The sequence below is a fragment of the Sturnira hondurensis genome, unplaced genomic scaffold (genome assembly GCF_014824575.4).
Source record: "Sturnira hondurensis isolate 20B ecotype Veracruz unplaced genomic scaffold, ASM1482457v3 Scaffold0003801, whole genome shotgun sequence".
In the NCBI taxonomy this organism is placed as follows: Eukaryota; Metazoa; Chordata; class Mammalia; order Chiroptera; family Phyllostomidae; genus Sturnira; species Sturnira hondurensis.
In genome coordinates, this window is record NW_028076432.1 from 6,571,366 (window position 1) to 6,589,917 (window position 18,552).

An 18,552-nucleotide genomic window follows, 5' to 3' on the forward strand; every position below is an offset into this window, starting at 1 on the left:
AACTGTAAGGACCTTTGCACTGAGGGCTTCATCTGATCCCAGGAAATGGATTGCGAGTTCTGTGTGCTAGAAGACAGCTCCCTGCCAGAAAGAGGATCTGGGCTTTGTCTCTGTATGCACCAGCATGTAGATGTGGCTGTCTGGCCTTGCATGGATGGCTGTGGAGATAGCTGGCCCCAGCTGTGAGTCAGAGTGAGCCTTACTCGTGTGGTCCTATCCAATGCAGTTCATAACAATTAAACAGCCAAGTGAGAACTTACCAGGTCAAGCCTTTGAGGAAGCAAGTGATGTTGGGGAAAGGTCACGGGCTTTGAAGTTTGAGAGGCTTCGGTTTAAATCCTAGCTCCACCACCTACTAACAATGACTTGGGAAAGATTCTTACCCTCTTTGGGCTTCAGTTTATTTGTATGTAAAGTAATAGTAATAGTTATACCTGCTTTGCAGGGCTGAGAGAAAAATTAAAATAAAGTTACTGTGTATAAAGGGTGTAGAATAATGCATGCTGCCTAATCAGTGCTCAGAAACCAGTCTTCATTATTAGGTTTCACGGGGAGACAGGGAAGAGGTGAATAACAGACACAGGGAGATAGAATGTGTAAAATTCAATATAATTCCTTTGATTTTTTTCAACCAACACATATTAGAGAACCTCCTAAGTGTTAGCAACTAGAGGGGAGATACAAGAATAATGACCCCTGACCTAGAGGAACTCAGAGTTTTGCAACTGAGATTGATGAGGAAGCAAATAATTTCTACCAGGATTATAAGTGGTCTGAGATAAAGGAGTTAAAATTCTATGGAAGCAGAGTGGAAGAAGTGCTTACATTCTCTGAAGGAGTTAGAAGAGGCCTTGCTGAGGAAGCAACTCTGGGGCTCCATTGGCTGAGACTTAAAAGATGAACAAACAGAAGCTTAGCAGGTGAGATGGGGGTGGAAGGTCACTGCTGAGGTCGGAGACAGTCTGCGGAAAAAACACAGAGACATGAAAGAGCTTTGTTAGGGGAATTGGAACCATGGAGTAACTGGATATGAGACGCGATAAAGGACCATCAGCCTTGAGAGATACTAAAAACTCCTTGCTTGTTTGCTAAGGAGTTGGGGCTTCATTCTGCAGGCAACTAAGGGGTTTTAAAACAAAAATAAGATGGTTAATTTGTTTTCAGGAAAGGCAACTGGGTGAAGGATGGAATGCAAAGAAGAAAGAGTGGAAGTCAGGAGACTGGAAGCATGTAGAGATAAGAAGCTCATCAGAGTTACATAGTCAGGAAGTTGGTGGTGATCAGAAAGAGACGCTAGACCTCCTGGCTCCTGGTTTGAGGTTTTTGATTAGATTGCTCCTCCTTTCACATCTTTGAAACCTTCCTACTAAGCAAAACTTGACCTAAAATTACACTGCTCATGTGAACAGGAAAATAAAGCACACAAAATTGCAACTAGGTTTGAACTGGACTGAGGCACTTGTTGTTTATCTGTGATCTACCACAGCATTAAGTATTTTTCTGAGCATCCACTCTGTGAAGTCTGTATTTCTAAGGAGAATGCAAGTCCTTACTGATTTGGGCCAATCATTCATCCATTTGTTCAATCCATCCATCCATCCATAGAACCACAGAATCATCCATCCATCCACAGAAATGCATTGGCAGCTGCTACATTCTAGTCTGGCTAAGTCCTGAAGGTATAGAGAGAAAAGGCAACCTATGCCGTCAGAGAGCTCACAGCCTCTTGGAGCAGGAGACAGAAAAACAGACAGGGACAATCTAATATGATGAGTGCTAATCCAGTGAGAAGTCTGAGCCATCACAGAAGAAGGGGGCACTTGCATCAAGCCTTGAAGGGCGAAGAAGAAGGTATAAAAGTACTCTGAGTAGAAGGAAGAGCATATGCTGGTCGGGTGACAGCGCAATGGTGAGAGTGGATAGAATTTGAGAAAACAACTATCTTCCTAGTCCTGAAGCCAAATACCTACTGTGCCTATTTTTATCTACATAAATCACATGAATTCGGATGTTATTTATGGCTTCCCTCTGGTATCTCACTATACAAGACTAAACCAGTGTCTACTTTCCCTAAAACTATTAACTGGGCAAAGTTTGCTTGATATTTTCTGACCTCCTCTTTCAGTGCCTGTCTCAAGGCACCTGGACTACTGCTGGCCTCAGTGCCCTAAGTCGTTCTCCCAACATACAAAAGCCAACTTCAGCCCCTCCTGGGCATTGGCTCAGGTTCCCAGTCTCTGTTCATTCTCCTCACTTCCCTATCAAGTCAGAACAAATATCTACATATTTGTTCAAGTCTTGTGCATCAAATTCTGTCAGGTTTTTAGAGGGCTTTACATTGTTCCTAACTATATTACTTTGTTTAGAACTATTGACCAGCTTAGTGTGTTACCCTGTCAAAGGTGTCTGCACTCAACATTCTTTCCCTCATCCTACTTGTCCTCTGTGAGGTGCATAACTTCATCACTCCTCCACTTGTGGTTTTCAGTGACATCCGTTGTGTGGAGTCACCTCCCGACCTCTCTGGCAGCCCCATAGGTAAAGCTGAGTTTTAACTATCTCCCTATCTTTTGGTCTTCTCTGCAGACGAAAGCTCTGTATCCTCCTCAGTTTCTCTCTCCCTAGTCCCTCCACATACTGGCAATAATAAACACCTGATGGTTGAATTAATCACTAAAGGAATGGGCTGAAGTCTCTGGAACAAACTTCTGCCCATAGACTGACACTCTAGAAGCAGGAATGGCAAGTGTTTGGAGAACCAGTGTTTGAGAGCTCCAGCATAGGCCTCTGCCCTAGGCCAGCACCTACTTTGCCTGTGTCTAAGCTTTGTTGAGAGGAAAGAAATGCAGCACTTGAGACAAGAAGAAGACAGAATCTTACACCTTCATTTTTCTGAGCCCTGTCTGGCCTAATTTCTCCAGGCCCATTTCTGAGGGCCTGTGCTACTTTGTGCGGTTCTTATTCATGAACTATGATCTATTAATGACACACCAAGAGCTGATATTATACTTGACCTCAATTACGTTTTAACATTAATGCTGTGAAATTTCACAGAAGAGAAGAACTAAATTGAAGTTAATGCTCATTGAAAAGAAAATGAGTAGTCCCTGGTTTATTATTTTAAAAAATCCTGGCTTTCGGTCTGAATTTTTCTTTCTTTTTTGTATTAAGATCCAAAAATACTAAAAAGTCTGACTGACTAGCCATGTAAAACATATGCTGAGAGTCCTCAGCCAAAGCCAAATATGAGAAAAGTCAAACAGTGTATAGAAAACAAATAAATGAATCACAGTGTTGGGTAAACTGCTGTTTGGCACAGACCCATGAACACAGACCAAGAAGTGTCTCTGCAAAGATGTGAGAAATATCTGTGGAAAATATCTCCAAAAACTGATCTGCATTTGCCCTGAAATCTTGTCTATTATCTGAACTTTGTTCTGCAGGAATAATCCATATTGTTTTCCTTTAGTACATATTTGTTCACCACCTTGTCCATGGATCCTGGGTGAGGCTGGCCCCTGTAGGGTGAACTGCACCCCACAGTGTCCTTGGTCATCATGGTCATGCATGGCCAGCTGGAGCCAGGCTGACCCACAGCATGGGAAGCAAAGGTGATAGACTCTGGCTGCTTGGAGATATGGCACGGGGCCAGGATTAGGAGTTGGGGCCTTGGGTCAAATAGCTGTACACCACATGTAACATTCTTTAAAAAGCCCAGTCCTTAGCATGCAACAGCCTACAGACTGTTTAGTCTAATGTCCAACTTGACATTTAATTACCAGAGCTTCTTTAGTTTATGAAATCCCCTTTTTACTATTAAAAGCATCTTGTGAATATTAGGGATGAAAAAGGAGGAAGGGCTTAAGCCTAAGTGTCCCAAAATCTGTGCTAAGTTCTAGGTACAACAGGAGCTACAAAAAAAAAAATGAATAGGCACAAATCCTCCTGCTCTCAAAGAATGTAAAGTCTAGGAGGCAACATAAGACAGAGAGAGGTATTATATCTGTAAAGTTAGGTAGAAGGAGGAAAGTAAAATGATAGCCTGCATTTATTAAATACTGTGGGTAAGACACTATTCCAAATGCTACACATTTATTTCATTTACACCTAACAAAAGCCATATGAGGTCGGTACTGCAAGTAGCTCCATTTTAAAGATGAGGAAACTGAGGCATGGAGAAGTTTATAACTTGCCCAATCTCACCAATAAGGTACCAATAGGGATTTGAACTCAGGTGGTACAACTGCAGATCCTGTGTGCTTAGCCACTGTGCTATTCTGCCTGCCAGGGACTTTCTGAGAGGTGCATAACAAAAGTGTTCTGGGAGCTCAGCTGAGGGAGATACTTGCCACACCCAAGGAAAAAGATTACTGGCAACTTGTGGAGAGGTGACATTTGCATTAAGCCTTGAAGGATGGAGAGGATTTGCACATGCAAGTACTGATGGTGAGAACGGAAGATCAGTTCAGAGAAAAAGAGAGAAGTGTTTCCAAGTTGAAAACAGCATTAGTAAAACATGAAGCAGTAAACACAAAGGATCTGAAGAAACAGTCAAGATTGGTCTGGTTGCAGGGGTGTCCAACCCACAGCCCACAGGCCACATGCAGCCCAGTACAAAGTAGTAAATTTACTTAAAAGCTTTTTCTTGCTCATCAGTGTTTTGTTAGTGTTTATGTATTTAACGTGTGGCCCAAGCCAACTCCTCATCTTCCAGTGTGTCCCAGAGATGCCAAAAGGTTGGGCACCCCTGGTAGAGTGTACAAAAGCAAAGTACTGAGCGCTGGGAGGGATAAGCAGGAGCTAGACCTGAAGGATTTGCTCATAAATCTGATCCTTGCTAATTCCCAGGTTAAACTCACCAACTTATCACCAAATTACGCTCTCAGAGAGAAACTTTGACAATATGAAGGAAAAGAAGAGAGTTTTTTTTTTAAGTCACTCTCCCCCAAGGACCTGCAAGTGCAAGGGGACTTAATTCTGGTTCCAGTTTTCTGCTTGTCAGGTGTGACTATCATTCCAGATGTTGCAGGTCAGCAATACCCTGTCAAATCATCAGATAAAGAAGTGCAAACATCCTATGAGATGGTAGTCAGATTCTTGGCAAGAATCCTTGATAATCATGTAGTGTTCCTGAGCTTCTCCAGAAATAATTGGGGTTTGAATTACTCTTACACCTATGCAAGTAATATATAATTAGAGTGTAAAGTAAATTTACATATTTATTTTAGAATTGGTAGGGTCTTTAGAAATCTTATAGTCTATTATTTTGCAGAGGAAGCAAAAAAAATAGCTAAAAAGGTTAAGTGGAGTTATTTGAAGTCATCCAGCAAGTCAATAGTGAAAACATGTTTTGAACACAAAATTTTTGGAAAATAAAACAAATGCTTTTATTGCACATTATGAAATCTGCTTATATATGTATTCAATGTTCCACTCTTCCATCGTTCTTTCATGAATCTTTCAATTTTGGTTAAAACACAATAGCCAAAGGGGAGACTTTAAAAGAAAATTGAACGCAATTTTTTTAGATTTTACTTATTTATTTTTGGGCAGAGAGGAAGGGAGGGAGAAAGAGAGAGAGAAACGTTAATATGTGGTTGCCTCTCACATGTCCCCCACCAGGGACCTGGCCTGCAACCCAGGCATGGGCCCTGAATGGAAATCAAACCAGTGACCTTTGGTTCACAGGCCAGCACTCAATTCACTGAGCCACACCAGCCAGGGCTGAGCACAATTTTTTATGCTCACTTAGAAAATGAGCTTTTAAAATATATACCATGCTACAGAATAATTCATTAGTTACTAAAATTAACAACAGCTGACACTGCTTGAGCGCAGTGGTAAGCACTATGCTGAGCACTTAGAAATGCTTTATCTCAAATGTTAGGACAAGGACCCTCATAATGGTACCCTCATCCGCACTTTATGGTGGAAGAAACTCAAAGACATTGGTGACTTGCTCAAGGTTACACAGCTAGTGAGTAGCAGTCTGGACTCACACCTAGGACCACCTGACACCAAATTCCACATTATTTACTATTACAATACATGATCTCCATAGCAAGTAGTGGGTGAAACTTAACTTTTTACCAGGAAATATTAATTACCCAGCCAAAGTGTAGAAATAAGTCTTATTTTTGAAGAATTCCTACCCTTATTGAAAGCCTCTAGGTAGGTAACGCTTCTAACAAGTGTTCCTGTGTGTCATAATCAACTATCCTTGTGGCATTTTTTCTAAATCTATTTAATTTTTTAATTTTTAATTAAATTTATTGAGGTGACCTTGGCTAATAGGATTATATAGATTTCAAGAGTACATTTCTATGATGTGTGATCTGTATATTGCATTGTGTGCAATATACTACCCAGAGTCAAATAATCTTCCATCACCATATATTTGACTCCCTTAACTGTTTACTATCCCCCCACCCTCTTCCATCTGTCTGTCTTTAAGTTTCAGTTTTATATTCCACATATGAATGAAATCATATGGTTTATAGCTTTTTCTAGCTTACTGATTTCTCTTAGCATAATATTTTCAAGGTCCATCCATGTTGTGGCAAATGGTAGCAGTTCATCTTTTCTTATGGCTAAGTCGTATTCCACAGGATATATACTATATCTTCTTTATGCAGTCCTCTATTGAAGGACTTTGTTGCACTTTGCTGGGAAAACAGACAGCCTTAGTTTATCACAAAGTCAAAGTTTTAGTGACTGTTAATGACCGGTAGCAGCCTCAGGCCAGTTCAGTGCTTGGCCATCGGACAGCTGCCCTGCCATGAGTGAAGCCTGTGTGGTTTGCCTGGGACCCTGGGCGGGAGTCCAGGTCATGAGCTTCAGTGAGCCTAAGGCCCAGCCTTCTGCTCTGCCCAGTTCCACCTGTGGTTCCACTGACCATAGGCCCCATTAGCAGGATTAAAGAAAATGCCTTTGAGTCTCTTGCTTCCTCTGTGTCCTCACTGTCACTGCCCTTCTTTACATCTCCATCAGTCATTTCTTGCCAAGACTACTCTAAAACCCCCACGGCCTTATGTATCACACTTGACGCCTTCCTATCCATCCTCCCTCTGCTACCAGAATAACCTCTCTAAACTGATCATGTCAGCCCTGGCCAAGTGGCTCAGTTAATTGGAGCATCATCCCATACACCAAAAGATTATGGGTTTGACTCCCAGTCAGGGCACATACCTAGGTTGTAGATTTTATCCACAGTCTGGGAGCATATGGGAGGCAACCAATCGATGTTTCTCTCCCTCTCTCCCTTCTTTTCCTCTCTAAATTCAATAACATATCCTTGGGTGAGGATTAAGAAAAACCCTGATTATGTCAATCCTCTACTCTGAACTCTTTGATGGCTTCATGTTGCTGACACAATAGAATCCACAATTTGGCCTTTCCTTACTTCTGGGGTTCAACAAATATTTGGTGAACTAGTGAATGCTCTCCTGTTTAGACATCTTTTTATCAAATATTTCCCCCCCTTGCTCTTCAATGATTGGATTCCTGAGTGTCTGCAACATGTTGAATTTTAACAATCACTATTTTTTTACATGCTAATGAACACAGATATGGACATAGAATCTAGAGACTTGAGTTAGGTATCGTTCTGGCCCTTTTTCTCTCTGTGGCTTTGGGAAAGTCATTTCTCTCTTCTGGGCCTCAGTTTCTCCATCTGTGTAAAAGAAGGTAGATTTAAACTATTGCTAAGGCTCTTACAGGCCACGTCTGTGCTGGTTCCTGATACTAGAATCCCCCTGAGAGAAAAACTAAGAATGTTAACCTCTAGCCAGCCAAAGAAGTGTGTCCCAAAGCTAAGTCCTGTGCTAAGCAGATTGGAGACATCCTTGCTTTACCCACCTCACCACTTCAGCACTGTCTCTTGGAATCTCATGACCAGCCCTGCACTGAATCACTGCACTGGCATTTTCGTTTTCAGTGTAATAGACCCTAGAGCTGAGACAATGGAGCTCTTAGAGCCTTCAGCTATGATCTCATCAACTGATCAAGATTTTTCTTGGCTCAGCTCTGAACAACATCAACAAAAGCCCCTACTTCAGGAAGTGCTGGTATTGACTCAGCATGCTCTAGGTCTAGAATTGGAGCAGGAACTTGTGTGGACCAGCGGGAACCTTGTAGGCTCCAGTAGTAGAGAGAGAAAAGGCCAGATAACCCAGGAGAAGCCATCCTGAGGGCAAAGAGACTTCTGAAGGTGGAAGGCAGCAGGGCTGGTGAGAGGGAGATTCTCAATTCCTTGAGAATTGTCTGCACACCAGGCACTTTCAATCTGAGCTACAACTTCACAAGGCAGGTATTATCCTATTTCCCAAACTCAGAGAGATTAACTAACTTTTCCAAATCACATGATTACCTAGTAGCTGTGGAGTTTAAACTTTGGTCTCTAAAGACCTGCATTCTTTCCATTAGGCACCAAGAGAAGCACCTGGGAGAGATTTAGGAAGTCTTGAGAGTAAAGCCAGATGCATAGGAAATAGTCACTGGATGCTCATTTCAAGGAATCAGGCTAAATGCTAACGGAATAACACTGAATCCAAAATCACCAACACTAACCATGAGAAAAATTAGAATGACATTCAGGATCCTAAATAGCTTTGGGTCATAAATAAATGTTGTCTTTGGGGGTACATGAAATGATGTTAATTCCTTGAACAGGCATGTGACTAATATGCGGGGTGTGGCATCAGGCATCTTATCCACACAGCTGTCTGGGTAGCTAGTCTGTGGCCTGAGCCTCTAGCTGCTGTCTGCCCAGAGGCATGCAGCGCTCTAATCTCCAGTCTTCCAGTCAGCTTGACATTTTTGCTGAGTCTGACTCACTCACTCCGAGCCTCAATTGTTCTGTGCCAATGCAGACTTCTTTTACAATTGGCCTACTTAGAAACACAGGATGTTAGTGTTGGAAGGGAGCTAGCTACCTTAGGAGTTACCTAGTATAACCCCCTCATGTTACAAATGAGAACATGGGCCCCAGACAAAGTTTTGGTGGTGTCTGAATGCAGGTGGGTTTGGGTGTGAGGCACTGTGAGTGAAACCTTGCCAGGAGGAGGAGGAGGAGGAGGAGGAGGAGGAAGCTGGGGTCAAGCCGCACTGGAGCTGGCAATACTAACTCCCCTGCAGGATTGCACAGGTTGTGGTGAGCTCAGGGAGCAGATCCAGCCTCCGGGGAGACTGGGTTGGGATAGGGAGGCTCAGTCTCAGGACCCCAGCCAAGCAGTCTGGAGTTCAGGGAAGGGCTTCTGTCCCCACAGGAAAATGTGGGGCTGGGCAGGGGAATTGGACTGAAGGTCAGTTGTGAGGACTAAGCCAACATACCCAGGCAGGCAATGGGGTGTAAAGAGAAAGGTCGTAACTCAGAGTCCATCAGCATGTGCAGAGTTCACCAGAGACACGATAAAGTCCAGATTAGTGGCGGGATTCCCCACCCCCAAGGAGGGTTGTGGTGGATGCACTCCTCGCCCTTTTTTGGAAGGCTCCAGCCTGTAGCTGGAGGGAGCAAGTGACCCTAGGTCATAGCTGGGGAGCCAGAGAAGACATCACTGAAATAGTCCATCCATTCTGCCTCCCAAGTGTCTCCTGAATGCTCCTTCCCTCCGTTTCTGTTGTCGTTGTCCTGAACCACCCACACAAATTATTGCAACAGATTTTTGGTTCATCTCCTTCTCTCTCTCTGCCTGCAATAATGCATTCTTCTCGCTGTCACTGGAGAGATTTCTATGATATGTGAGGGTGTCACTTGCTTTCTATAAATGTTGGATGCTTTACCATTCATTGCCTAGCGGCCTTTCTCAATGGGGCTTCCACGGGAGAATCAAGCTCTACAGACAACTATTTGAATGACTATTTTGTCAGTTCATTCAAGGATGAAACATACCTGGCACCACTCTAGGTATACAGAAGAGAGATTGATTTGCATATGAATGCCTGGAGTCAAGAGGGCTTAAAACCACCTGTCTACGCCCAGCATACTAGGTCCCACACGTCCTCAGCCCAGACTTCCCTCTAGTCTCATCTTCTGCCCTTCCTACCATACATCTCATGTTCTTGCCACACCAAACCCTTCCCATTTCTTCATCGTTCTTTTTTTAAATTTATTTTTTGTTTTTTCTATCACCCTTTACTCCTTATAACCTCTTCCACTTCTATCCATCCTCTTTCTCCCACAATCACCACACTGTTGTCTGTGTCCATGGTTTAATTTTTATTTACTGATTTTTTTTTAGAGAAAGGAAGGGAGGGAGAGAGAAAAGAACATCAATTTGTTGTTCCACTTATTTATGCACTGATTCTCATACGTGCCCTGACTGGGGATCAAACCTGTGTGTGACCTTGGCTTATCTGGATGAGGCTCTAACCAACTGAGCTACCTGACCAGGGCCCATCGTGCTATTTTTTTCATGTCTTAGCGTTCTTCCTTCTACTCAGACTCCTCACTGAACTTGTATTCTCAGTCATGCCTGAAAGTCTTGCTCAGATGTTACCTCCTCTTTGAAGTGGTGCCTCCACAACATGTGAAGGTTGATTAAATTGTTCATTCCTCTATGCACCCATATTATTTTTGTGTGTGTGTTTGTGTGTGTGCGTGCACCATTGTATCACTCAGAATTGGAGGTTTACTTATCTGTGTGATCTATAAAATTTTGAGCACAGCAAGCATATCCCCTCCCCGTTCCATGACCTAAATAGATGTTTTTCAAACTGAATGGTCCAACACTCCCTGGATAATCAAAAAACAATGCTAATTCTGGAACACAGGACTCTAGACATTCTGTCCATCATTATTTAGGTTTCTACATGACAACAACTAGATCAAACATTAAATATGTCAGTGTCAGGTATACAGGTATGCAGGTATGCATGGTGATAGTGTGTGCTGGAAGAAACCATCTTGAATTATTATAGACAAAAGGAGGGGGTAAGAGCTGATAGGGCCACTGGGGAGGGAGAATAGAGCTAGAAAGATGTTCGGTAAGGTGTTGTAGTAGACTCCTTCAGGAGTTTGCATAGAACCAACCTTATAATTTTTTCCAGGAAACAAGAAAAAAAATAAGGAGAAATATTTGATAGTAGGCTTAAGTGAAGGACACATACATCAAGAACTGAAGTCTGAAATGACTCACTGAAGCTGAAATTTGGTTTAAAAAAAACTTACATTTGCGTAGTGTAGAACATCATCATTTACATGATCTCATCTAATTCTTAGAATAACCTTGTGGCAGGGGTTGGGTTGGGGTTAGGGTAGGAGTGGAGTGGTGTGAGTGTGTTTGTGTGTGTGTGTGTGCTCACACGCTGTCATTGCAGTTTTTCCTTTACAGAGGAGATGACTAGGGCTCAGAGGGGAGAAATGATATGTCAAACACACACTGTCCTGACACTGAACTAAAAGGCAGGCCTGCCTGCCTCGGGTCCAGGCCATGTTCACTCTATTTCAGAACAGGAGGCAGCTCCTCTGCTCTGGAAGCTGAAGGCCTTTGTAAAATCAAATAGGATGACATGTAGAGGTTCTTCTGAGTCATGACTCAGAGGGACTCTCCATAAACTCAGGACTTTTCTAGACTGTTGTAAAAATGAAGATAGAAAACCATTAGTCAGCCAACTTGCCGGGAGTAGCTGATACAGAGCAATTCTCCGCTTGAATTGGGCAAAAGTGTGACGTGGCTAAAGAATCTGGGGCAGGACAGAAGAGCAGAGGGTTTTTTTTAAAATTTGCCTGTGGCTCTGGGGGCTCTGTAGGACAACGAAGGAGTGCTCGGCTGCCGCACTGTTCGGTCCGCTTAGAAGGAAGAAAAAGTGTCAGGAAGGTGGAGAGGAAGAGCAGGGACCATAAGAGGTCACTCAGCTGGTCCTCTCCCTCTTAGATTTATCCATCAAACTTGGAAACTGTGGGATCTTAGAATAAAAATTCACTGGCCAAAAAGAAAATAAACAAACAAACAAACAAACCAACCACTCTGCACAGGCCAGGCTCTGCACGTGATTCCTTCCGATTCCTTCCATTTAGCGTCTCTGGTATGCATGTCCTGTCACCTGGGGGCACAGAGTTGGTTTAAATAACTTTGTACCCCACTAGTACTCTGAATATATACAACAAATTTTAGAAAATGACAGTAACTATTTCAGGTTTACCAAAAACATCTTTTAAATAATTCCACAGAGGAGATTTCTTGATTTCTTTTCCCTCTCCTTCAAAAGTTACCTAGATAGGTGTTTTTTTTAATCCTCACTCATTTGTTTTTACTAGTATTTATAGGACCCACTGTGGGGTAGGTGATGCTACATGTTAGGCCCTATGCTAGGTGCTGAGCGCCCAGAAGTAAACCCAAGCCAGCCCACCCTCACAGAGGTGAGAGTTTATGGTGATATGGACATGGACATGGAAAGAGACCACAGAGACTAATTCAACTGCCTCATTTTAACAATGAGAAAAAGAAGGCCCAGAGAAGGGTGGTATCTCACTGAAAGTCATACCGTGAGTCACTGGAAAAGCCAGATAAAGAAAATAGTTCTACTTTTCCATTAAGATTCTGATCTGAATTTATCCAGGAGACCAAAAAAAGCATTATCTTCCTTCCCTCCTTTCCCAGCTCAGTAAATCTCTTTCTTGGCTTCTTGATTACTAGAGAAAGTAAATGTTTTCCTACCCTGTCTTTTCTGGAACTAAGCATGCTCAGTTAGTAATAGCCAGTTTCCCCGTTCTCCGGAACTCTGTCTTCTATAGCCTTCGTAAACCTCCCATCTCCACAGAGCCTCTCGGTCTTACAACCGCAGCCCTGGGGCCAGAAAAACATGCTGCCTGTTTGATTTTTTTCCACAGGAAGCAGAATGTTAACTCTCTGTCAGAAAACACCATGAAGTTCAATTTCACTGTTGTCTAAAAGATTTATGCTGTGATAAATACTGATAATATTTGTATCAGTTAGTGTTCTCCAGAGAAACAGAACCAACAGGAGAGAGAGTGGGGGGGTGGGGGGGGGGGTGGAGAGAATGTGGGGAATTGGCTCATGCACTTAGGCAGGCTGGCAAGTCCAAAGTCTTCAGCATAGGCCCGCGGGCCGGAGGCCCAGTGTAGAGCCCATGTTGCAGTTCATCTGCTGACAGCGTTCTCTCTTGCTAGGGAATGGTCTGCCTTTTGTTTATTCAAGCATTTGACTGATTGGAGGAGGCTCACCCACATTATGGAGGGCAATCTACTTTATTCAAAGTCCACTGATTTAAATGCCAAGCTCATCCAGAAATGCCCTCACAGAAACATCCAAGAATAACATTTGACCGAATATCTTGGCGCCATGGGCCCAGCCAAGTTGACACAAAATTAACCATTATGATACCATGAGCTGAATTTTCTACAGCCCCAAGAGCCATACCAGATTTATGAGGTAGCCACATGGATGGATCTCGGTGCTGCGGGAACCATGGAGGTAAAGGCCTCATGAAACTGGAGATCAGCACCAGGGGAGAAGGAAGGAAGCCTGACCGAGGTGGAAAAACCATCAGGTGAACAGAAATGTTACCACTGGAAAAGAGCACCAGAAGAGGGTTTTCTTTTGGCAAACTTAGAGACTCCCTAGCCCTAATGCTTTTCCTACTGTTCTGTTTCACAGATGAAGAGGAGGAAAATTTAAAGGCCAAAGACCAGATAGGGGAGACATTGCATTGCTCTTCCTTGAGATATGCTAGTGGACCAGATTTCAAACAACCAAACCTTTGGGGCTGAGACATTTCCCCTCCTGACTCCTCTGTGGGGGGGACAGAGGCAACTGGCTACATGCTGAGGGAATTAAAGCCTGTGGCTGTAGAAGATCTGGGGGCGGGGGGTGGGGGGCTCTGACCCTCAGGGAAGCAGCAGCAATCTTAGAGCTCCAAACACACTCCATAAAGGGCTTCAGAAGGGAGGGTTTTTAAAAAGTTAACCCTCACCCAAGGATATGTTTACTGATTTTAGAGAGAGAGGAAGGAAGACAGAGACAGAGAGAAAGAGCCAGCAAAACATAGATGTGAGAGAGAAACATCAATCAGTTGCTGCTTATGGGGGCCCTGACTGGGGCTCGAACCCACAACCTTTTGGTGTACAGGATGACACTCCAACAAACTAAGGCACACAGCTTGGGCCAAAAGAGAAGTTCTTACGTACATTCAGCAAACATCTCTTGTGCCAGGCACTGTTCTACAAGCTGGCAACGCAGCAGTGGACAAAACCCACATAAATCCCTGCTGTCCCGGAGTTTACATTCTACCAGGGGAGGCAGACAATGCACAATATAATGACATGAAAGACAGCATATAGTATGCTAATGACAAATGCTAAAGAAGAAACTAAAGCAGGGACAGGGACTAGGAAATGCTGGGAAATGAATGTCGCCATTTCAAATAAGTTGGCTAAGGAAGTCCTCACTGAGAAGGTGACATCTGAGTAAAGACCAGAAGAGAGAATGAGAAATGCAGACACGTGGGGGAAGAGCATTCCAGGCAGAAGACCATTTTTGTGGGTTGAATTGTGTCCCCCAGGAGACATACTGAAGTCTTAATTCCTGGTACTTGTACAATATGCATGTCCTTATTTGGAAAGAGGGACTGATAAGAGGACACAGATACAAAGATCTGTAGGGGGGCTGCCACGTGATGACAGTCAGAGTTGGGCGTGAGGCATCTGCACACCGGGACGGCCGAAGATTGACAGCCACCATCAGAAGCCTGGGAAGGAAAGGCAGGCCTTCTCCTTTCCTCCCTTCCCTTCCCTTTCCTCTGGATGGGATTCAGAGGGAGCGTGGTCCTTCTGACACCTTGATTTTTGAAATTTTGGCGTCCAGAACTGAGAGAAGATCAATTTTGTTGTTTTAATCTACCCATTTTATGGTACTTGGTTATAGCAGCCCTGGGAAAGGTGTATTTGTGCATTCCTCCCACAGGCTCCCCACTCCCCCACACGCACTCTGAAATAACCAATCTCTTTCACACAGCTGTGCATCAGTACCTGCTGCCCTCCTTGCCTGGGTGTCCTTCCTCCTCCCCACGTTTATCTCCTAATAATGCCTGCCTATCTGCCAAGCCTCCACCTAGGTTTGCGTCTTCTAGGAAGCGTTCCCTATTCTCCCTTCTTCCTCTTCTGTCCATACCACACAAAATCACACCCTAACACACACAGACCTGTGGCTTGCAAGGAGGGCACCTAATGGAGGTGTGCTTCTCGTTCTCACTGCGGATCATTTAGAACTGTAATTATTTGCTTTCTTACCTGCCTTTTTTACTAGACTGTAAACATCTCTGTGGCAGGAACTGTATCTTTTATTTTTACATTCCTGGCCCACCCTAGTCCTCATGTAAAAAAATTAAAATTATTTTTTAAAGTAGGTCAACAGAACAAACCTTTGAAGGAGGGGTATCATCTCTATTTCTTCGGGTGAGAAAACAGGTTCAAAAACTTGTAAGTGACTCCATTTAAGGTCATGCAATTAATACAGAGCCGAAGAGGAGCTCAAAACTGATCTTTAGGCTTCAAAGTTGGACATTTCTTCTGTAGCTTCACAGCCATCACAATTTCTGTGCTAGGGATGCCCAAATTCCTCAGAAGTAAAATGAGAGTCAAACGTACTCATTTTCAAGGACAGTTGTGGGGGTGAACTGAGAGCAGCTTTGGCATCACTCAGAGGTGAGTAGGTGCCATGACCGCTGGTTTGAAGCCGTTCTCTGCAAGGCTGGTGAGGATGAGGATGCCTCTCTGTCCTCCCCTTTTGACCCTAAAAGGTTTCATCCATTGGCCAAGGAGGAGATCACAAAAAGGAGCTGTCTTCCAGGACAGAAGGGGCCCACGGATTGTGCCAAGAATCTGAGAATCATATTGGGGTAAGGAGGGAGGAGATACAAAGTTCATTTTGATCTGAGGCCCTTTCAAAGCCTGACTCCATGCCGTGACCAAGAGCCTGGCCCCTGGAATTGAAAAAGGTTTTCTTTTTTTTTCTTTTAAAGAGGTTTTTCAATCCTACAAGAATGATTTCAAAAGCAGCCCTCCTGGCACTAGGGATACTTGCCTCTGCCATTCTGAAGGGAAATGATCTACCCAGATGTGGGCCTGACCAGGCTCCCTTCTCTATCAAGATCAGGACCTAGAGCTCGGAAGGGTCGGAGACAGCACATCCGTTAACCAGCCGTTTTCACATACTGTTCATGCACAACATTTGGAATTGTGTGCAACACAACAGGTGGAATAACACTGGTGGAGCAACACTGTGTCCTTTCAGGATAATAAACATGATGGGGAATTTGCTACAGGCTGAAGCAGTTTAATAAGTGGGGCAGATCCAGATGTGAAAACGCTGTGTGGCTTGGAACAGACACTGAATTGTGTGAAGTATGAATTTATCCCCTTCCTGAAATTCCTGGTATACAATTTATTAGTCTCTTTTTACTAATTAAGTATGGTGTTCTATATCCAACCTTGGACTTCCAGGCAAGTTCTGACCATTCGCTCATTACACAACTATATATTGAGTACCTGCCACATGCCAGGCAGTGTGAAGAGTATATGGGATCTAGGTTCTGATTCTGAATGAGGGAGAAGAGATTGTTTTGTAAAAATTCAGAGGGCTTCTCCATTTAGATGTCTTTGTGGAGAAGTGAGAATGTCTCCCCTATCTGCATATGGAGAAAATAATTTCACGTAGAATGGCTTAGTTCTGCTGTTCACTGGACTCATCATCTCATCCGGGGGTAGTTCAGAATTGGGGAGGATAGAGCAGCAGAACATGTTGTTATGGAAACTCAACATTAACACACCTTGGCTCCTTTGTGGCATCCCCAAATTACCTCTACAGTTTCAGAACATGGAAGCTTTTTTTAATTTCCACACAGCCAGCATAAAGCATTTTCCAAGGCACATAGACAAAGGAAAGGTCCTTTGTGTTTGACACTATGCTAATGCTGTTTCCTAAGCCGGAAACAGTACGGAATCAGGATCCAGACTACCTTATCTTATTCTTTTGTGGAAGATTTCACTTTCAAATCCCTTTCACATGTTATCTCACTTTTTATTGCCACATTTTTTTAACCTGATGGTTAAGCAACCGAAAAGGGCAGAAAAATGAATTTACAAACACTTAGTTATGCCTGAAAGTAATCCTGTAGGGTAGGAACAAATATCCCTACTGTTTGGATGGAAGAACTAAGGTTCAGAGGGTTTCCATCGTGTGACTGAGGTCACATGATTAGAAACGGCAGGATAAGGAATGGAACCAGGCCTTTAGATCCCAAATTTGGTGCCATCCTGTTATACCTCCACTGATTCCCAGTCTTTTTGAGCCTTTGCTATTTCACAAAACTATAAAGCTTTTCTTAAAAGCTTTGCTTTTTAAGAAAACAGCTTAAAAACAGATGATATTGATCTAAAAAAAAGAAGAAGAAGAGTTACAGGGTAGGGCATTAAACCTGATGCAGGGCCCTTCTAAGCAGGGGGCCTTGAGTGATCCAAAAACCCCATAAAGTTGGCCCTGGAATTAGAGTTACTGTATATAAAATACTTTGTACAGAATAGATGTTCATTAAATTGTAGCTATAATAATTGTACTAGTTTGCGATTGCTGCTGAAACAAATCGTTACAAACTCAGTGGCTTCAAACAACACACATTTATCTCTCAGGTCTATAGGTTAAAAGTCTTGTGGGGTTAGTATCAAAATGTCAGCAGGCCCGCGTTCCTTCTGGAGGCCAGTTTCCAGGAGCAGCCTGCATTCTGTAGCCCAGGGCCCCTTCCTTCGTCTTCAAAGGCAGCAATGGAGTGTGTTCCCCTCTCTCGTGCTTCCTAACTGATGCTGCCTTTGACACTTTTCCTTCTCTGATGCTGACCCATTTCCTGTTTGAGAGGCCTTGTGATTATATTGGTCCCACCTAAATAATCCAGACTACCTCTCTATGACAAGATGCTTAATCACATCTGCAGAGTCCTTTTTGCCATGTAAGATGGCAGATTCCGTAATGTTTCAAGAATTAGGATTTGAACATCTTTGGAGAGTCATCATTTAGGCTACTACAATAAAAATGTGGTGACCATGAAGATGACAACAGTGTTCACCTTTTTTGATCCTCCAGCAATTTTAGGATAGAGTCCAAACTCTTTTGCAAGACATGGCTGGCCTGTTGTGATCTGACCCATGGCTGCATTTGTAGCTTCATCTCTTCTACGGCCCCACATTCACTGAACGTTCCAGCAATTCTTCTGTGGCAACCTGGTTTCACTCGCTGACGACCCTCTTCCCTACTGTTGCTACTGCACGGAATACGCTCTCTCATTACCCCTCTTCACCATCCTTCTCCCCTCTCAATTCTCTTTTTTAAAGTACAGCTGGCATACAATATTATGTTAGTTATATTAATTTCAAGTGCACAATGTAGTGATTTGACATTTTTCTATCTTATAATGTGATCACCCCACTAATTCTAGTAAATTTTTTAGCACTAAACCCAAGTTTTCTTCTTGCAGAGCCATTAATCCACCACTGACCTGAGATTTTGAGTCAGTTATTTCTCTTCTGTAAGTCTCAGTTTTCAT

General features: G+C 43.3%; 1 long non-coding RNA gene across 1 annotated transcript; it reads right to left on the bottom strand.

Annotated features, from left to right (window-relative positions):
• Positions 1 to 804: 804 nt before the first annotated feature.
• On the bottom strand, positions 805 to 18,552 carry LOC118984742 (uncharacterized). Its single transcript, XR_005065981.1, has 3 exons — positions 18,505 to 18,552; positions 15,379 to 15,939; positions 805 to 962 (listed from the first exon to the last, which is right to left on the bottom strand). It is a non-coding gene; the product is annotated as an uncharacterized LOC118984742 (long non-coding RNA).